Source organism: Ranitomeya variabilis, chromosome 1, assembly GCF_051348905.1.
Source record: "Ranitomeya variabilis isolate aRanVar5 chromosome 1, aRanVar5.hap1, whole genome shotgun sequence".
Taxonomy (NCBI): domain Eukaryota; kingdom Metazoa; phylum Chordata; class Amphibia; order Anura; family Dendrobatidae; genus Ranitomeya; species Ranitomeya variabilis.
The window spans coordinates 315,731,983-315,754,282 of record NC_135232.1 but is presented as its reverse complement, the minus strand read 5'-3'; the positions used below and the strand labels follow the sequence as shown (position 1 = coordinate 315,754,282).

The following is a 22,300-nucleotide window of genomic DNA, read 5'->3' as shown; positions in this document are numbered from 1 at the left end:
CAGTGTACGGCGGCTCAGTCAGAGCAGGAAGCAGACGGCAAGGGACCTGGACACCGAAAGGCGAGTATGTAGTGTTTGTTTTTTTTGGTAACCAGGGTAAACATCGGGTTACTAAGCGCGGCCCTGCGCTTAGTAACCCGATGTTTACCCTGGTTACCCGGGTGCTGCAGGGGGACTTCGGCATCGTTGAAGACAGCTTCAACGATGCCGAAGTCGTTCCCCTGATCGTTGGTCGCTGGGGAGAGCGGTCTGTGTGACAGCTCCCCAGCGACCACACAGCGACTTACCAACGATCACGGCCAGGTCATATCGCTGGTCGTGATCGTTGGTAAATCGCTTAGTGAGACGGGGCCTTTAGTTCTGTGATCATGCCCCAATATCTTCGCAATTTCAAAAGTGCTGCATCCGTCTTTAAGACTTGTAACAGTTTTTGACTTTTCAAACAGTTACATTTTTTGGGGGCCATAATTCTGCACACCTTGATAAAGGTCGTCGATATCCTTTGACTGCACCCTGCTCAATTACATAAATACACATCATCTGATATGTTTAAAAGCAATAAGGTTTGTTCATACATCTTGGAGTTGGAAAGCATAAAAAACGATGCTATAGTCAAAATACTTGCAGAATAATTGTGAACACTGTGTTGTAGATGCGGAGAAAGTGTTTGGTGGGCTTAGTCATTCCTGTTTTCAATACTTCACAATCTCTTCTTCCAAGGGCAGTGTCTACAGTTCCTTCAGGGTCTATTCTAAACCTAGTTTCACAGTTAGTTTCTCACACTCCACTTTTAATACTTTCCTAATCTATAATGGTACCTGTCAGGGTGCCCTCTTCCACACTTATCTGTAATCTGCAAATCACAAACTTGAGGTCCAATAACCACTGCTCTCCCGGTGACTTACAAGGAGACCAGATAGTCTCTTTAATTCCCTTTTAAGCAAATAGAATTCATTACACATCTCTCTTTTGGAACATAACTTTGGTAAGCTTCTTACTCTTCAAGTTAAATTCAGTATTCCCAAAAGTCAAGTTTTCTTACCTGCAGATACGTAATCAAAGGTTACCAGAAATGTCCGCCCACACTCACTTCTCCCATCCCCCTTTAAATCCATCTATTTAAAGTAAACCTGTCAGCAGTTTTGGCCCGATATGAGTTACGGCCATCACCTTTCAGGGCTTATATACAGCATTCTATAATGCTATATATAAGTCCCCAACCCGACCTGTAAGAGGAAAAAAAAAAATAACCATTATACTCACCTGTGCAGCGGTCCAGTCCGACGGGTGTCGCTCTTCTTGGTCCAGCGCATCCCATCTTCTTGCGATGCCGCCCTCCTGCTTGCTTCGTGTAGATGACGCATCACTGCATTATCTACAGTCTCCTCGGCACCGTGCTCCCGCGCTGGCGTACACTTATCTGCCCTGTTGAGGGCAGAACAAAGTACTGCAGTACGCAGGTGCCGGAAAAGGTCAAAGAGCCCCAGAAGAAAGTTAATCAGATTTTTCCTCATGAATTTTTCTGGCTGCACTTCATAGGGTCATTGAAAAAAAAAAAATAAAATAAGATTATGCCTTCTCTCCAGCCTCTGCTGCACCTGGAATATTCTATCAATTTACACACTGTCCTCAAAGTTGGCATAAAGCAGTAAAGTGTGTGTGTGTGTGTGTGTGTGTGTGTGTGTGTGTGTGTGTGTGTGTGTGTGTGTGTGTGTGTGTGTGTGTGTGTGTGTGTGTGTGTGTGTGTGTGTGTTGCCTGGCCACACCAGTGATGAATCAGCCAGTTGTCTCTCGCTACTTTACGACCTCTCCATAGCAACCAGTCTGTTTTGTCATCAGGGAAACCTTCAGCTGGCTGCTTTTTTTCAGTCTGATCATTAATGAACACTAGTTACCTGGGGCCATTGGAAAATCATACATGCCCATACCACACACTGCCTCCACCATATTTTACAAAGGATGTGGTGTGCTTTGGATCATGAGCTCTTCCAAGCATTCTCCATACTTTCTTAACATCATTCTAGTACAGGTTGAGGTTGATTTAGTTTAATCTCTCCAAAGAATACTTTACCAGAACTGGGCTTGTGTCTTTAGATGGTTTTGGCCAAGTCTAATCTGACCAATTTTTAAAAGGGAACCGGACATGTTCTTTTTACTATGCAAAACCGTCCCCAGTGCACAGTTAGTGATGCAATGTGCATCACTAACAGTTTGTTTTTTTTTCATTAAAAACAGTGGTTTCATAATGTGCAAAACGCACTTTAGTTATATCGTATCTGCTCATTTAGTTGTAGGGGTGTGCTCCATTTTATTGAGTCATGGGTGGTGCCGTCCACGCAATTTGAGTGATATTCCCGGGGCTGCGCTGACGTCACTCAAATCAGCTTTGAAAAATCCTGCGCTTGTGCAGGGTATCGTGGAGCCGCACATGCGCTGTGAAGAGAGGCTCCGGCTGCAGTCAGTGAAGCTGGCTACTACAAACCACTTCAGCGCGCATGCGTGGTGAGCCACCTGTCAAGGCACATGCATGGCTTCATGATACATGGCACAAGTGCGGGATTAATTTAAAAAAAAAAAAAGTGTTAGTGATGCACATTGCATCCCTAACCACGTACTGCGGACAGTTTACATGCTAAAAAAGAAATTATAGGTTCCTCTAAGGCTGATTAATGGTTTGCATCTTGTGGTGAACCCTCTGTATCTGCTCTTATGAAGTCTTCTTTTGATGTTAGACTTAGATACTGAAACACCTACTTCCTATAAAGTGATCAATTGTGTAGATGCGATGAAGGTTTTTTTTTTCCCGTCGCCGTTATACGGTTAATAACGACGATCACAAGCCGGGGGTCAGTAAAAACCGACCTAAATCATGTTCTCTGGGGTCTTGGCTACCCCCAGCAGCTGAGACCCAGGAGAAAATCCGACTGGGGGGTGCTATACACTTTTTCCACAGCGTCGTGCTTTAAGTACCCTTAACTACCAGCTTTAAAAGGCGTATCGGCGGTCGTTAAGGGCTTAAATGATGGATTAATGAGGGAATAGCTCTTTCAACAGCTTTTGAGATAACTGTCCAATTAATTTTGGTTCCTTTAACCCCTTCACGACCTTTGACGCATACGCTGCGTCATGAAAGTCGGTGCCAATGCTACCTATGACGCAGCGTATGCGTCATGGAATGATCGCGTCCCTGCAGATCGGGTGAAGGGGTTAACTCTCATTTTACCCGATCTGCAGATACAGGGGGAGTGGTGCTTCAGCCCAGGGGGGGTGGCTTCACCCCCCCCGTGGCTACGATCGCTCTGATTGGCTGTTGAAAGTGAAACTGCCAATCAGAGCGATTTGTAATATTTCACCTAAAAAACAGGTGAAATATTACAATCCAGCCATGGCCGATGCTGCAATATCATCGGCCATGGCTGGAAAACCTGAAGTGACCCCCCCCCCCACCCCATCGATCGCCCCCCCAGTGCTCCGTTATGGGGTCCGGTCACCTCCGTCCGCCTGCCGGCTCCCCCGTCCTCCTGTCCGCTCCCCCCCTGTGGTCCGATCACCCCCCCTGTGCTCCGATCCACCCCCCCAGCACCCCTTCATACTTACCGATCCTCCCGGTGTCCGGACGTCTCCTCGCTGGGCGCCGCCATCTTGGAAAATGGCGGGCGCATGCTCAGTGCGCCCGCCGAATCTGCCAGCCGGCAGATTCCTTACAAGTACATTTTGATCGCTGTGGTAGGTTCTATCACAGCGATGAAAATAAAAAAAATAATAAATACCCCCCCCCCCTTTATCACCCCCATAGGTAGGGAGAATAATAAAATAAAGAAAATATTTTTTTTTATTTTTTTTTCGTTTTCCACTAGGGTTAGGGTTAGGGTTAGGGTTAGGGTTATGGGTAGGGTTAGGGTTAGGGTTATGGCATGTGCGGATTTGGCTGTGGATCCGCAGCGGATTGGCCGCGGATCCGCAGCGGATTTGGCTGCGGATCCGCAGCGGATTGGCCGCTGCGAATTCGTTGCAGTTTTCCCATCAGGTTTACAGTACCATGTACACCTATGGAAAACCAAATCCGCTGTGCCCATGGTGCGGAAAATTCCGTGCAGAAACGCTGCGTTGTATTTTCTGCAGCATGTCAATTCTTTGTGCGGATTCCACAGCGTTTTACACCTGTTCCTCAATAGGAATCCGCAGGAGAAATCCGCACAAAAAAAACACTGGAAATCTGCTGTAAATCTGCAGGTAAAACGCAGTGCCTTTTACCTGCAGATTTTTCAAAAATCGTGCAGAAAAATCTCACACGAATCCGCAACGTGGGCACATACCCTTAGGGTTAGGGTTGGAATTAGAGTTAGGGTACCGTCTCACAGTGGCACTTTGATCGCTACGACGGTACGATCCGTGACGTTCCAGCGATATCCATACGATATCGCTGTGTCTGACACGCAGCAGCGATCAGGGACCCTGCTGAGAATCGTACGTCGTAGCAGATCGTTTGGAACTTTCTTTCGCCGCTGGATCTCCCGCTGTCATCGCTGGATCGTTGTGACAGCGATCCAGCGATGCGTTCGCTTGTAACCAGGGTAAACATCGGGTTACTAAGCGCAGGGCCGCGCTTAGTAACCCGATGTTTACCGTGGTTACCAGCGTAAAAGTAAAAAAAAAAAAAACGTACATACTCACATTTCGGTGTCCTTCAGGTCCCTTGCCGTCTGCTTCCCGCTCTGACTGTCTGCCGGCCGGAAAGTGAGAGCACAGCACAGCAGTGACGTCACCGCTGCGCTCTGCTCTCACTGTACGGCGGCACTCAGTCAGAGCGGGAAGCAGATGGCAAGGGACCTGAAGGACACCGAAATGTAAGTATGTACGTTTTTTTTTTTTTTAACTTTTACGCTGGTAACCACGATAAACATCGGGTTACTAAGCACGGCCCTGCGCTTAGTAACCCGATGTTTACCCTGGTTACCCAGGACCTTGGCATCGTTGGTCGCTGGAGAGCGGTCTGTGTGACAGCTCCCCAGCGACCACACAACGACTTTCCAACGATCACGGCCAGGTCGTATCGCTGGTCGTGATCGTTGGTAAATCGTTATGTGAGACGGTACCCTTAGGGTTGGAATTAGGGCTAGGGTTGGAAATAGGGTTAAGATTAGGCTTGTGGTTAGGGTTAAGGATAGGGTTAGGGTTGTGTTGGGGTTACAGTTGTGGGTAGGGTTGGGATTAGGGTTAGGATTAGGGTTAGGGTTACGGGTGTGTTGGGGTTAGGGTTGTGGTTAGGGGTGTGTTGGGGTTAGGGTTGTGATTAGGGTTATGGCTACAGTTGGGATTAGGGTTAGGGGTGTGTTGGGGTTAGTGTTGAAGTTAGAATTGAGGGGTTTCCACTGTTTAGGCACATCAGGGGTCTCCAAACGCAACATGGCGCCACCATTGATTCCAGCCAATCTTGCGTTCAAAAAGTCAAATGGTGCGCCCTCCCTTCCAAGCCCCGACGTGCGCCCAAACAGTGGTTTACCCCCACATATGGGATACCAGCGTACTCAGGACAAACTGGGCAACAACTGTTGGGGTCCAATTTCTCCTGCTACCCTTGTGAAAAAAAAATTGCTTGCTAAAACATCTTTTTTGAGGACAGAAAAATGATTTTTAATTTTCACGGCTCTGCGTTGTAAACTTCTGTGAAGCACTTGGGGGTTGAACGTGCTCACCACACATCTAGATAAGTTCTTTGGGGGGTCTAGTTTCCAAAATGGCGTCACTTAGGGGGGCTTTCTACTGTTTAGGCACATCAGGGGCTCTGCAAATGCAACGTGACGCCCGCAGACCATTCCATCAAAGTCTGCATTTCAAATGTCACTACTTCCCTTCCGAGCCCTGATGTGCGCCCAAACAGTGGTTTACCCCCACATATGAGGTATCAGCGTACTCACAGCAAACTGGGCAACAAATATTGGGGTCCAATTTCTCCTGTTACCCTTGTGAAAATAAACAATTGCTTGCTAAAACATCTTTTTTGAGGAAAGAAAAATGATTTTTTATTTTCACGGCTCTGCGTTGTAAACTTCTGTGAAGCACTTGGGGGTTGAACGTGCTCACCACACATCTAGATAAGTTCCTTGGGGGGTCTAGTTTCCAAAATGGGGTCACTTGTGGGGGGTTTCTACTGTTTAGGCACATCAGGGGCTCTGCAAACGTAACATGATTCCCGCAGACCATTCCATCAAAGTCTGCATTCCAAATCGTCACTACTTCCCTTCCGAGCCCCGGCATGTGCCCAAACAGTGGTTTACCCCCACATATGGGGTATCAGCGTACTCAGGAGAAACTGCACAACAACTTTGGGGTCCAATTTCTCCTGTTACCCTTGGGAAAATAAAAAATTGTGGGTTAAAAAATCATTTTTGAGGAAAGAAAAATAATTTTTTATTTTCATGGCTCTGCGTTATAAACTTCTGTGAAGCACTTGGGGGTTCAAAGTGCTCACCACACATCTAGATTAGTTCCTTGGGAGGTCTAGTTTCCAAAATGGGGTCACTTGTGCGGGAGCTCCAATGTTTAGGCACACAGGGGCTCTCCAAACGCGACATGGTGTCCGCTAATGATTGAAGCTAATTTTCCATTCAAAAAGCCAAATGGCGTGCCTTCCCTTCCGAGCCCTGCCGTGCGCCCAAACAGTGATTTACCCCCACATATGGGGTATCATCGTACTCAGGACAAACTGGACAACAACATTTGGGGTCCAATTTCTCCTATTATCCTTGGGAAAATAAAAAACTCCGGGCTAAAAATCATTTTTGAGGAAAGAAAAATATTTTTTTTATTTTCATGGCTCTGCGTTATAAACTTCTGTGAAGCACCTGGGGGTTTAAAGTGCTCACTATGCATCTAGATTAGTTTCTTGGGGGGTCTAGTTTCCAAAATGGGGTCACTTGTAGGGGAGCTCCAATGTTTAGGCACACAGGGACTCTCCAAACGCGACATGGTGTCCACTAACGATTGGAGCGAATTTTCCATTCAAAAAGTCAAATGGCGCGCCTTCCCTTCCGAGCCTTGCCGTGCACCCAAACAGTGGTTTACCCCCACATATGAGGTATCAGCGTACTCAGGAGAAATTGCCCAACAAATTTTAGGATCCATTTTATCCTGTTGCCCATGTGAAAATGAAAAAATTGAGGCTAAAAGAAATTTTGTGTGAAAAAAAAGTACTTTTTCATTTTTACGGATTAATTTGTGAAGCACCTGGGGGTTTAAAGTGCTCACTGTGCATCTAGATAAGTTCCTTGGGGGGTCTAGTTTCCAAAATGGGGTCACTTGTGGGGGAGCTCCAATGTTTAGGCACACAGGGCCTCTCCAAACCTGACATGGTGTCCGCTAACGATGGAGATAATTTTTCATTCAAAAAGTCAAATGGCGTTCCTTCCCTTCCGAGCCTTACCATGTGCCCAAACAGTAGTTTACCCCCACATATGAGGTATTGGCGTACTCAGGACAAATTGGACAACAACATTCGTGGTCCAGTTTCTCCTTTTACCCTTGGGAAAATAAAAAAATTGTTGCGAAAAGATCATTTTTGTGACTAAAAAGTTAAATGTTCATTTTTTACTTCCATGTTGCTTCTGCTGCTGTGAAACACCTGAAGGGTTAATAAACTTCTTGAATGTGGTTTTGAGCACCTTGAGGGGTGCAGTTTTTAGAATGGTGTCACTTTTGGGTATTTTCAGCCATATAGAACCCTCAAACTGACTTCAAATGTGAGGTGGTCCCTAAAAAAAATGGTTTTGTAAATTTTGTTGTAAAAATGAGAAATCACTGGTCAAATTTTAACCCTTATAACTTCCTAGCAAAAAAAAAAATTGTTTCCAAAATTGTGCTGATGTAAAGTAGACATGTGGGAAATGTTATTTATTAACTATTTTGTGTCACATAACTCTCTGGTTTAACAGAATAAAAATTCAAAATGTGAAAATTGCAAAATTTTCAAATTTTTCGCCAAATTTCCGTTTTTTTCACAAATAAACTCAGAAATTATCGACCTAAATTTACCACTAACATGAAGCCCAATATGTCACGAAAAAACAATCTCAGAACCGCAAGGATCCGTTGAAGCGTTCCTGAGTTATTACCTCATAAAGGGACACTGGTCAGAATTGCAAAAAATGGCAAGGTCATTAAGGCCAAAATAGGCTGGGTCATGAAGGGGTTAAAAAGAGGTAGCTATATATTAAAGAGCTGGAATTCCTAAACCTTTACTTCAATTAAGATGTGCATACCCTCAAATTAAAGCCGAGAGTCTGAACTTTAAGCACATATTGATTATATAACCATATTTTGAATATCTTTTGATAAACAGCCAAAATGCCAAACCTTGTATCACTAACTCTAGGAATACGCAAGTTATGTATAAGGATAAGTCAATTGGTGTCCAATTTCTTGCTACTATCAGAATCTCCAGTCCACCTACCACTTAACTAGAATGTTTTGCTCTTTTCCCCGGATTTAATTTTGTTCTCTCCTATAGTCAAGCAGGGATATACCGTAAGAGCAAGCATTTTTTTTTTGTTTGATAGGTTCCTGAGTATTCAGCATGTAATTGAGCTAAATTTCTTCCTTGTCAAGACTAATGTCACTATTGTGAAATCACAAATAATAATTCTTGGTATCCACGGTTCTCCAGAACAAAACATTGTCTGAAGCTCATTGGTCTCAGATCTATTGTTGGTCAAGCTGGAAAAAGACAATAAGAAATCATTTCCTTTCACCATATCTGCCCATTACAAGCCATCCACATATACATCTTTGGTTCACTTTCAGCCACAACTTATTCGAACCATACCTTGACAGAGATCTTGATGTATTAGCTCAAGGTTATACTTCACTTGGGAAAAGAATTGGCACTTTAATTATAACATCCTCGGTGTTAAAGGGTCAGACAGAGCAAACCAACAAAGTACTCAAAGAATAACGACTATCAGGAGAATTAGTCTTTGGTTTCCTTGAGCACACTTTAACCATAAAAACCCTGTCTTGTAAATGGCCATATGAGGCGACCTCCAATTTTTAAGACAGGAGTAAAGAGGTACATAATAGTGATGAGCGAATATACTCGTTACTCGAGATTTCCCGAGCACGCTCGGGTGTCCTCCGAGTATTTTTTAGTGCTCGGAAATTTAGTTTTTATTGCCGCAGCTGAATGATTTACATCTGATAGCCAGCATAAGTACATGAGGGGGTTGCCTGGTTGCTAGGGAATCCCCACATGTACTTATGCTGGCTAAGAGATGTAAATCATTCAGCTGCGGCAATAAAAACGAAATTTCCGAGCACTAAAAAATGCTCGGACACCCGAGCGTGCTCGGGAATTCTCGAGTAACGAGTATATTCGCTCATCACTAGTACATAAGAATTTGGCAGCTACTAGTTGCTAAGGCCAATAGGAGTTTAATATCCATATACAAAGCCCTTTTACGATGGATATCTGCCGAGAAATCCATAAATAAAGGACACCTTCTACCCATTAAGGCTAGTGTCCCATTTCTCTTGAGTTTGCCTTAGTATGATGTACCGCTTCTTGTTTTGAAGTGTTTTAATCAAGATATAGGCCGAGGAGTTCTGTCCACCGACTCAGTCCTTTTCAGTACTATGTACGCCTTTCTGCTGCAAACAAAAAGGAGTGAAATTCTTTGCCAAAAGATTTCTTGAAGCTATTTCTCAAAGAAGCTGTTCAGGTCTCCCCATTTTCCGGTATTCAGCCAACCACCAGCCTAATGTTATTCGCCAACTCATCCACCTTAATCAGCAGTGCAGCCGCAGAGTCTGCATATCACCACAAACGGGGCATGGCATCCTCCAGCTCACTAACTCTCCCCTCCACAGGCGTGGTGCAATCAGGCACTTTTTGGACATCATGTCAGATTATGCAGATTGTTTACCGAATGTGACCTGGCACAAAAGGGCCTTCAGTATGTGATCAATGAGCATATTGCTGTAATCTGGCAGTAATATCCCCATTTACACTGTTTTGTCTCCTCCCACAGGATGCACAGGCACCATCTTGGACTCCTGCCTGTGTCTACATCTTTATCCATCTTTTTGCTGTGGGTCATAATATCCCCGCCACACTGGACATGGGCACATGTTACCGGAGATGTCCTGCACCTCTGCAGCAGCCCTTTGATTACAGAGATGCTGGCTACAGGTGCTCACTAAATGGCTGCTTTAGGACCCAGGGGAGCACTTGCTGTTGTACGGAACTCTGGTGGAGAAACCTCTATGTCTGCACAGCAGTTGGACTACAAACACTGAGATTACCCACACAGGAGGGTGTGCAGTACTGCCGGTAAGTATTTTTTCCCTGAGCCCACTCTGCATCTTTTTTCCTGTCTCTCTGCTCAGATTGAGAGAGCCCAAAATGGCTACCCTTTCTCAGACAGTCACAGTGGACCGAGCACGCCCCCCTCTCAAAGGGGAAAATGTAGACAGCAGCAGCCCCGCTGACCTCTCTCCATCCAGGTGACAGAGCAACAATGCAGTGGGAGAAGGGCTTTCTTTCCAGGATAACTACTAAGAATTTCCAAGAGCTCTGAACGAACACGTCATTTAGGCACTCGAACATGACCACATCCCAGGACAATAGGAGTTTGCCAAGCATTGACGGTCGAATTCCAAAACTGCTTCAAGGGAACAGGTTTTGGGTTTCATCTTACAAGCTTGCTCCATATTTCATCATACCAATCAAGGTATTGAAAATGAGCCCAGTTATATTCCCATATACCCACTCTCTGCAATAGTTTAGAAATCACATCTGTGTCCTTAGATCATCAATAGGTTTTCTTTAAAAAAAACAAAAAAACAAAAACCAAGACACCTTATTCCTCTTGAGATATAAAAGTTCTGGATTGAAAAAAAAAAAAAAAAAAGTAAATGGAAAACTTCTTATTGACCGAAACAGTCTTGAGGCCAGTTTCACACTTCTGAGTATGGATCTCCCATGGGTCTTCTGAGCTGAAATCAACAGCCTCATACTGAAAATGTCAAGCACTCAAGACAATGAATGGCCGGCGCTTGTTAACCAGGCAACCAAATGCCCTCTCCACAAGACCCAATCTTGGCAGTGTCCACCATGCAACCAAGGATACCGCTTCATCTCGCCTCAGCCAGAAAAATCATGTTGCATGCAAATGTTTTCAGGCCAAAAAGTTAGCCAGAGCTTATTTAAAAGGAGCAATAATCCCCTTGCCAATTTAACATAACACCTTTCCTTGACTCCTGTACTCTTTGCTGTTCTGTCCTGGCACTGACACTTGTTTTAGTTTTTAACTTAACTCTTTTTTTTTGGTTGGCCTGTCACAATCAGACAGTTGTCCCAATGACAACTCTTGGCTCAATTTCTGATTACCCTAATATTACATCAGCGATTCTGTTGACAATAAGTGGCTATATTGCGAACCAACACCTAAGCAAACTCTTGAAGCAAAGCCCATAGATGCCTGTAGGGGGTTAATGAAGACCAAGGGGTCTCTTAGACTCTGAACCCAGTTTCATGTACATAAATGACATCACTTGCATGTAACAATAATAGAACTCTGTCTTTTGACATTACTTTGCAACAACAACGTCCAACATTAACCAAAAAGATTTAGCACGGCAGAGAAACTTTTTAACCGATATCTATCATTGGTCGGAATCTGTAACACTTGTTGAGGTCATGAAAAGGTGATGATGGGTAAGAATTCCCCTTTAAAACAAAACAAAAAAAATAAATAAAGAACCATCAAGGAATATTGCAGCAAGAGATTTCTTTTCTAGCAGCACAGCAGATTTTAAATGTAATTTGTATCCTAGTTTTGAAAGTCAGCTAAGTAGGAATTAGTCCTACCGGTAATAGTGTTTCCAGGAGTCCATCATGACAGCACCACCAGGAGGTTGCCCTTCATATCCTTGATAGGGACAGGAACACAAAAAGAGGTTAAATAGCCCTTTCCCCCTCCATCCTTCAGTGATTTTCCTAAGTACCACACCAGGATGGATGCAACGCAATTTTATTGAACTTCCTCTCCATACATGTTCATATCACACCAGACAGGAAATTCAAAAGGGAGGATAAATAAGGGGTGCTGTCATGATGGACTCCTGGAAACACTATTACAGGTAGGACTATACCAAATAGCTCCTATTTAGGGTGGGATTACAGCTTGGAGGACTTTCCTCGCAAAGACTGTCTGTTGATTTCACAGAATGTCTACAGTCATGGCCAAAAGTTTTGAGAATGACACCAAAATTATATTTTCACATGATCTGCTGCCCTCTGGTTTTTATTAGTGTTTGTCTGATGTTTATATCACATACAGAAATATAATTGCAATCATATTATGAGTACCAATAGGTTATATTGACAGTTAAGAATGAGTTAATGCAGCAAGTCAATATTTGCAGTGTTGACCCTTCTTCAAGACCTCTGCAATTCTCCCTGGCATGCTCTCAATCAACTTCTGGACCAAATCCTGACTGATAGCAGTCCATTCTTGCATAATCAATGCTTGCATTTTGCCAGAATTTGTTGGTTTTTGTTTGTCCACCCGTCTCTTGATGATTGACCACAAGTTCTCAATGGGATTAAGATCTGGGGAGTTTCCAGGCCATGGACCCAAAATCTCTATGTTTTGTTCCATGAGCCATTTAGTTATCACCTTTGCTTTATGGCAAGGTGCTCCATCATGCTGGAAAAGGCATTGTTGGGCGCCAAACTGCTCTTGGACGGTTGGGAGAAGTTGCTCTTGGAGGACATTCTGGTACCATTCTTTATTCATGGCTGTGTTTTTAGGCAAGACTGTGAGTGAGCTGATTCCCTTGGCTGAGAAGCAACCCCACACATGAATGGTTTCAGGATGCTTTACAGTTGGCATGAGACAAGACTGGTGGTAGCACTCACCTCTTCTCCGAATAAGCTGTTTTCCAGATGTCCCAAACAATCGAAAAGGGGATTCATCAGAGAAAATGACTTTGCCCCAGTCCTCAGCAGTCCACTCCCTGTACCTTTTGCAGAATATCAGTCGGTCCCTGATGTTTTTTCTGGAGAGAAGTGGCTTCTTTGCTGCCCTCCTTGAAACCAGGCCTTGCTCAAAGTGTCTCCGCTTCACAGTACGTGCAGAAGCACTCACACCAGCCTGCTGCCATTCCTGAGCAAGCTCGGCACTGCTGGTAGTCCGATCCCGCAGCTGAAACAGCTTTAAGATACGGTCCTGGCGCTTGCTGGTCTTTCTTGGGCGCCCTGGAGCCTTTTTGACAACAATGGAAGCTCTCTCCTTGAAGTTCTTGATGATGCGATAGATTGTTGACTGAGGTGCAATCTTTGTAGCTGCGATACTCTTCCCTGTTAGGCCATTTTTGTGCAATGCAATGATGGCTGCACGTGTTTCTTTAGAGATAACCATGGTTAACTGAAGAGAAGCAATGATACCAAGCACCAGCCTCCTTTTAAAGTGTCCAGTGATGTCATTCTTACTTAATCATGACTGATTGATCGCCAGCCCTGTCCTCATCAACACCCACACCTGTGTTAATGGATCAATCACTAAAACGATGTTAGCTGCTCCTTTTAAGGCAGGACTGCAATGATGTTGAAATGTGTTTTGGGGGTTAAAGTTCATTTTCTGGGCAAATATTGACTTTGCAAGTACAGTAATTGCTGTTAAGCTGATCACTGACATTCAGGAGTATATGCAAATTACCATTAGAAAAAATGAAGCAGTAGACTTTGGAAAAATTAATATTTGTCTCATTCTCAAAATTTATGTCCATGACTGTAGCTAGTAGTGTCTACAAAAAGTATTTGAGTTAGACCAAGTTGCCGCCCCGCAAATTAGGTCCATGGATGCACTCGCACTCTCTGCCCACGAAGCAGAGATTGCTCTCAGTGAGTGAGTCTTAAGATTCTCTGGAGGAGATTCACCGGCTGAAATATACGCGGCACAAATGGTAATTTTAATCCATCTGGCTAGAGTAGCTTTGGAGGCTTTTTTCCCCTCTGGTCTTCCCGGTCATCTGAATAAAGAGGTTTGAGTCCATTCTCCAGCCCTCTGTAAGTTTTAAATATTATATTAAAAGGAGGAACAGGAGCCTAGAGTACAAATATAGCAAAAACTTTATTAATCCAATGGTTAAAAATGTAAGACAAGGACTCATGGAACATGAGCGTACCACAACAATACATGAGGGGGAACAAAAGGCGACGGGGCGACGGCGACGGGGGCCCACCGCTTGCTGCCCATGTGCTGTGCTGGTATCGCTATATTGATGACATTTTGTTTTTGTGGGGTGGATCTGCCCACCAGCTCGAGGAGTTTATGAGGGACCTTAATGAAAACCCACTTAACATACGTCTCACCTATCAGTGCAGCGCAACTGCCGTCGACTTCTTGGATATCCGTCTGGAGGTCGATTCCGACCGGCGCATCCAGACGGGTGTCTTTCGGAAGCCGACCGCCGTTAATTCTCTTCTGCATGCCTCATCTGCCCATTATCCAGCCACCATTAGGGCCGTCCCGGTCGGACAGTTCCTCAGGGTGCGGCGGATTTGCTCCACTGAGGCCAGCTTTGAGTCGCAGGCCCTGGACCTAAAAAATAGATTTGCCGTCCGTGGGTACAGCCGTAGATCTATCAAGGCCGGGTATGATCGAGCACGCTCCACACAACGCAGTGATCTTTTGCATTCAAGGCCTCGACGCCGCACTGTGGGTGGAGATGGACATCTCAGATTCATCTCCACCTACAACCATGAATGGGAGGGTATGCGGTCAATTTTGAAAAAACATTGGCCGGTCCTTCAGGCTGAGCCATCCCTGGGTGCCACCCTGGGCCCCTCTCCCCTCATGACCCCCAGAAGAGGCACTAACCTCAGCAATATGCTGGTTAGGAGCCACTATATTCCAGCCCCGGAACGAAACTTCTTCGGTACAGGTGGTCCTCGTGCAGGTTGCACCCCCTGTGGTCACTGTCTTGCCTGCGCCAATGTCCTGCGCTGCCCTGACTTTACCTCTAGTGATGGCACTAAAACATTTCAGATTAAAGAACGCATATCCTGCGGCACTACTAATGTAATATATTACGCCACCTGTCCGTGCCCCAGGATATACGTCGGCCTCACTACTCGAGAACTTAGGGTTCGTGTCTGGGAACATGTGCGGGACATTGGCGCGGCCAGGACGGTGTCCCCGGGGGTTGACATTAAAACAATCCCCCGTCACTTCAGGGCATATCATCATTGTAATGAGAGATTGCTCAAAGTGAGGGGGATTGACGTGCTTCATCTGGGGATCAGGGGTGGGGACAATAAAAAGCGGCTAGCGCAGATCGAAACTAAGTGGATCGTTTTGCTCGATACAATGACACCTAAGGGCCTTAACGAATCCCTTAGTTTCGCTCCCTACCTCTGACTGAATTCCTTGGCCTTGCTGTATTTCTGTCGTGCCTTCTTCACATTTGGCATTTGTGGTCTTCTCCATTCCTTCCGGTGGTTTTTGTGTTGGTGTTTTTAATTGTTTTTAACATTTTAATTTTTTTTCCCTTTGTTATCAGTACCCCTCCTTTGGCCTTGCCTTGATCCTTCCTTTCCCACTTCACGCCATCTGACCTCTGTGGGACCACTGATTTCATCATACTAATGAACTTTTGAATGGCTCTGTGGACAGCTTTTCTATATAAGAAGACAGACATCTTCGTCTTTACTGCTGATGCACACCACTACATGAAGATGGACTCTATTGTATATCATTGCGAGCATTGTCTGTTTGGGCTTAGTATTATTTTTCCTTATGCTGCCCATTTTTTTACATCCTATTATTTATACTCTCTGAGCCATGCATTGTGTGGGTCCTTGTTTATATATTGCATAAAACTTTTCTGACTATTTTCACCTCTGTAGGGGCCCCCATGTGGCCGTGCGCATCGCCCTGCGTGCGGGCGGCTGCCGTACTGGGACAGGTATCTTACCGGCCTTCTGCACGGGTCCGGAGATTTTTCTCCTGGTCTGCGCACCTGGCTTGACGCCAGGTCCTTGTGCGGCGCTGTTCCGCCGTAGTGCGCATGCGCCAACAGCGCCATTATGATTGGTGGCCGCCGGTCATGTGGCTGGGGTCAGGAAGGTTATAGGCAGGTCCTGTACCATCAGGCACCACATCCCCTTGAGAAAGCAGCGTTTGAGCGCTGCGAAACGTGCGTTGGGGCTCTTCTACCGGCGGGACCCTCTCCTCTCCATCTCCCTTTATTTTGGGTAAGCATATTATATCTGCCTACTGCTTCTATACGTTAGGTCCGTGCATATAATTATACAGGGCACTTGCCCTGAGACCATGTGCCGCACAACTATGCGGGATTTCTTTCATCACGTTGATTTTTATGCTTCCCATCTTCCTTGCATTGTGCATTATATTTATAGTCATTAGTATCCATCCTGCATTGGTGCTATTTAATGATCACTGTATTCAGCGCTGGGAGATACATTGGTAGGGGTGCCCTTCCTTTTGTTCCCCCTCATGTATTGTTGTGGTACGCTCATGTTCCATGAGTCCTTGTCTTACATTTTTAACCATTGGATTAATAAAGTTTTTGCTATATTTGTACTCTAGGCTCCTGTTCCTCCTTTTAATATAATGTTACTGGAGCGATGATTTGAGCGCCCGGGTTATAACTACTTTATATCACACTTGTGTTTGGTCCCGGGCCTGCTTATTATGTCTTCGGGTTCTTTAATATTAAAGTTTTAAATATTGTAGTATTGTCCTTTTGACATCCAAAGAATGAAGAGAACGTTCTTTGTCGTTGTTGTATTTCTGGCAGAACGCAGGTAATACAATTTCTTGATTTCTGTGAAAGTCAGTCACTACCTAGGGGAGAAACGCAGGATCCAACTTTAGGATAATACAATCTTCCTGGATTTTTAAGTATGGGTCCGTTATGGACAGGGTTGGATTTCACCTATTCGCCTTGCTGACGTTATTGCGACTAGGAAGACAGTTTTGAACGTTACAGACCTAAGTTTTGCTTGATCTAGAGGTTCGTATGGAGCATTCCGTAGTTCATTTAGTACCAAGCTGAGATTCCAGGGGGGTACTGAACTATGTATTGCTGGCCTAATACGTTGCGTAACTTTAATGAACCTTACTACCCAGGGATGATCGGCTAGTGGATAGTCATAAAAGGCGCCTAAAACTGAAATTTGTACTTTTAATGTACTAGGTCTCAAACCCGTATCGAAGCCTGCTTGAAGGAAATTTAAGATCTGAGGAATATTCGGTCCCTGAAAGATGGATATTGGGGTTTTGCTGTGTGCAAAATTTCTTCCAGATCTTTAGATATATAGCCGAGGTCACTGGCTTCCTGCATTTTTGCATGGCTAAAATTACTGAATCTGATAGACCTTTTGATCTCAGGATCTCCTTTTCAAGATCCATGCTGAAAGTTGTAGCATGTCTAGATTTTGATGGACCAGCGGTCCTTGCGTCAGAAGGTCCCACCTTGATGGTAGCAGAACTGGATCTTCCAACACCATCCACTTCAAAAAGGGGAAACCAGCTCCTCTTGGGCCAGTATGGCACTATTAAGATTACCGCTGTAATACTTTCCTGTATTTTTCTCAAAACTCTCGGTATTAGGGCGAGTCGTGGAAATGCGTAAGCAAGTTCCATGTTCCAGCTTTGTGCCAAGGCGTCCACTCCAGTTGGATTGTCTCTTGGATTTAACGAATAAAACTCTTGTCTTTGTATTTCGCCTTGAGGCGAATAAGTCTATTTGTGGAGTGCCCCATTGTTGGGTTAGCTGAACAAAGACTTTTACGTTTAGAGACCATTCTGATGGTTGCACCCTTTCCCTGCTGAGAAAGTCTTCTATCCGGTTCTTTGAACCTTTTAGATGTACTGCTGTGATGGACTTCACAGTGCGTTCCGCCCAAGAGAATATGGATTCTGCTAGTCCCTGCAGGTGACGGTGCCTCGGACCTCCCTGATGAAGAAAGAAGGATACCGTGGTCGAGTTGTCTGAGAAGATCCTGAAATGATGCCCGTGCACTTCTTCTTGGCATCTTTTCAGTGCTTCCCAAACTGCTCTGAGCTCCCTGTAATTGGAGGAACTGTTGCGTACAGATGTGGGCCATGTTCCTTGAAGGTAATGTCCTTCTATGTGAGCTCCACAGCCGCTTAAGCTTGCATCTGTGGTTACATTAATGCATGGAGACACTCTCCAGGGTCTCCCTTTTTTGAGGTTCCTTATGTTGACCCACCATGATAGGGATTGATTTACCTCCCTGGGTAACAACATCTTGTTGTCCAATTAATTTTTCTTGCCATCCCATACTGAAAGGACCTCCCTTTGAAGGGTTCTTAAATGAAATTGACTCCACTGTACGCTGGGGATACAGGAGGTCATTAGACCTAGAATCCTCATGGCTTTTCTGATGGATATGTGTCTGCGTTTCATTACCGCCTGAAATTCTTGTCTGATTATTTGTTGTTTTTGATCTGGTAGGAAAGAGTATTCCCGTTCGGAGTCTAGCAGTACTCCCAGGAATATTTTTTCTCTTTCTGGTCTGAGACTTTACTTTTTTTTTTACTTATTATCCACCCCAGACTCTTCAGGAGTGACGTGGTCATTGTTAAAGATTCTTCCATCTGATGTGGCGAATCTGCTATCAACAACAGATCGTTAAGATATGGGACGATGAGAATGTTCTTTTCTCTCAAGTAAGGCATGACCTCTGTCAAGAGTTTTGTGAATATCCGTGGAGCCGAAGAAAGGCCGAACGGTAGGCACCGAAATTGGAAATGATGTATTTCCTCGTGGTCCTTTATTGCAAATCTGAGGAATTTTTGGTGTGAGGCATGGTACGTGGTAATATGCATGTTTGAGATCTAGCGTGCACATTACGAAGTTTTTTATTAAAGGTATAATTGATCCGAGAGACTCCATCTTGAAGCATTTGTAAGATACCCACTGATTTAACGGTTTTAAGTTAATTATCGTACAGTATTCTCCTCGGTTTTCTTATGGAGAACAGGCTGGAGTAATGTCCATGAAACCGCTGGTGATGGGGTACCGTAACTATGACCTGCAGTTCTGAAAGCTGCTGTATATCTGTTAACAGTCATTGATGGACTGTTGGTGACTCGGTACATGTTAGGCAGTACCTTTTGGGGGGGTAGTTGAGTGAATGCTATTCTGTACCCCTGAGCGACTGTAGGATCCACTGATTTTGAGTGAAATCCTGCCAGCCCTCCAGGAAGTACTGCAGTCTCCCTCCTATATTGTTGGCGTCATTGTCTGCTGGGTCCCGACGATTGGTCTCGAAAGGAACCTCTACCAATACCGCCTTTAGGGTAGCTCCATCTGCCGGACTTCCCTTCCCCTTTATAGTTCTGTCTAGGGTGGGAGCTAGTTTTCCGAAAGAATGGCATCTTTTGGCTTTTCTTCGGGAAAGCCCTTCTTTTTATCAGATGCTTTCTCAAGCAACTCATCCAAGACGAGACCAAATACACGAGAACGGAATCGAACAAAGTTTGTTTTTCGACTGAGTATCTCCCTTCCAAGATCTTAGCCACAAGGCCCGCCTTGCCGCATTTGACAGCGCATTATTTCTAGCTGCAAAACGCACTGACTCTGCTGAAGCATCTGCCATGAAATCAGTCGCCATTCTTAGTATTGATAGTGATTTCAGAATTTCTTCCCTGGGAGTCCTGTCTTTTAATGTGACCTTCCAGGTCATCTACCCAGAGACTCATGGATCCTGCTGCAGAGGTGGCCGCTATGTTTGTCTTCATAATGGCAGCCGATGACTCCCAGGCTTTTTTAAGGAGATCTTCCTACCTTTTATCCATCGGGTCTTTTAAACCAGATGAGTCTTCGAAAGGAATAGATGTTTTCCTTGAGACTTTAGCTACCGGAATGTCGATCTTTGGTACGGACTCCCAGACCTTAGTTTCTTCCGGATCGAAGGGAAGACGGTACTTGAAGTCCCTCAGGACTACTAGCTTTTTTCCCACATCTTCCCATTCTTCCATATCATTGCCGTTATATGGTTGTTGACTGGAAATACTCTGTTTCTGCGCATTCTCAGGCTGCCAAACAGCTCGTCCTGAACTGATAGTGGTTCAGTGGAGTCCTCTACTTTCATGGTACTCCTAACTGCTTTTAGGAGCATGTCCGTGTTTTCAGACGAGAAAAGGTATCTTTTACGTTCCACCGGTAACACTACCGAAGAATTGTCACCTTCACCCGAGTAAGGGTCGGAATACCCCGATACCTCTCCTTCCGAACTCAGGTCTACATCCCATCTGGGCCTTTTAGGGTGAGGGGATTGGGGTGGCACTAATGTTGAAACAGTAGCCTGGACTTCATCTCTAATCATGGTTTTGATGTTAGTTAATAATGAAGCCTGCTCGTCCTTGAGCAGTTTAGCGATGCACGTTTCGCAAAGCTTCTTGTTATGACCCTCTAGGAGTTTGGCGGTACATAACGGACATTTGCTAGTCTTCCTTTCAGTGGTTGTAGCAGACCGTTTAGGGATGTCTTTGTCCTAGAATATAATGTAGAAAGAAGGCCCTGTAGCTATCGCATCTAAAGTCCTGCTAAGTACCTCCCCACCACGCTTATTCACATGGTCCGTGGGCAGCTCTAGGAACTGGATGTCTGGACAGCTAGCACCTTCCATCTTGCTAAGTCAGTTGTACTGTCAACTATCCGTCAATAGTCAGTCTTACCCAACTTCAAAACATCCGATTCGTCCTCCTTCCGAGCTCAGCTGCTGCCAATTTTCAGAGTTTGCAGGTCCCCGCTGTACTGCGCATGCGTCATCTGGAACGCACGCTGACCAGCCTGGGACCATCTGCTTCCAGCGCCATCATGCCCCAGACACTTCTCCCTGTCGTGCAAACGTGCCCCGTCCCTCCGGGAGACCGGAAACTGCAGGCGCCGCAAACTCTGGGAATTTGGCCACGCCACCTGGAAGTAGTCACCAGCGCGCTCCCCGATGATGTGAAGCACTGGAAGTCTGGGGAGACGCCGCCGGCTCCATGCGGGGACAGCTGATATCGGACGCACGGACTGGGGAATCGGCAACCAGACACCGCCGCAGCAGCCGCTGCCCAGAGCCCTTGGTGAAGGGATGAGGCAGCTAACAGGAGCCCACAGCTCAACCCATATCGCGTGAGGGACCTCCATCGGTTTCCTGCGATATGATGGAGTCCTCGACCACCGGGACTCTCCCGGCCCAGAGCCCCCTCCAGGAGGATATGGCCGCACTCGGGAGTTCCTGCTCAACCGAACCTGACACCCAGCATCAGGTAAACTCAGTTTCTTCTGGAGAACACTCTCCTGCATCTGTCCCTGACAGGGACAGGAAAAACACTAAAGGGTGGAGGGGCTATTTAACCTCTTCTGTGTTCCTGTCCTTATCAAGGATATGAAAGGCAACCTCCTGGTGGTGCTGTCAGGAGGGACGTCCTGGAAATAATTGTTATACGGAATTAAATAAAAGGTAAAGCTGTGTTTCTTATTTGGCTATCCTTCTAAATAAAGGACAAAATTATGGTGCAAAAAATAAAAAAATTGGACCTACCACTAAATTTATACTGAGTTTGACACATACAGAATGGACACCCAATGTGTATATAAGAAGTACCTGTAATGTTCTGTAAGCCACAAGTTTAACAAAGCGTATCTTTTTATTGTCATCCTATAGGGCTAAACCTCACATTTCTAAACAGAATCTCCAGTGAATTTAGTACCAACGTTGCATACAAAAAAATCTGCAAGGATAATTTCCTATAAATGTGAATTGTGTTACAGAAACCTCATTAACACGCGCAGAGTGTAAATTATTTGTTTGAGCATACCCTTAGATATAGAATACCTACATGCATGCCGGGATTTTGTCTATGGTGAATAGGGAATGGCTTTTGGCCAATAGCTCTTTGAAGCTTATTACCACCTTTTCATAATAAATGAACTGCTTAGTGACAGAATTATTTTTTTTTTACCATATTAATGAAAAATGTCCTTATGTGTGAATATAGTGTGCCAAAGAAATAAATGGAACAAGATACTATAATATATACTATACAGAAAAGCAAACTTCAAATAATTTTAAAATTATAATCACTTCTATAGTATGCATAGAAATAAATTTAAAAAATTTGATTGTAGCTCTACCATAAAGGGGTTTTCCCCATGATTGACAAGTATTTGCTACTCAAAGGATGCCATTCTATTGAAAGTCAATAATATTGACAATTACACTAACTCTAGTGAAAAGTATCAATCTTTCAAC

The 22,300-nt window shown here is 44.8% G+C and overlaps 1 protein-coding gene across 5 annotated transcripts in view; it reads right to left on the bottom strand.

Moving 5' to 3' along the window:
• The window catches only part of MORC2 (MORC family CW-type zinc finger 2), a 209,842-nt gene that overhangs the window by 185,872 nt on the left and 1,670 nt on the right, over positions 1-22,300 (bottom strand). The gene's annotated exons all lie outside the window — the stretch shown is intronic.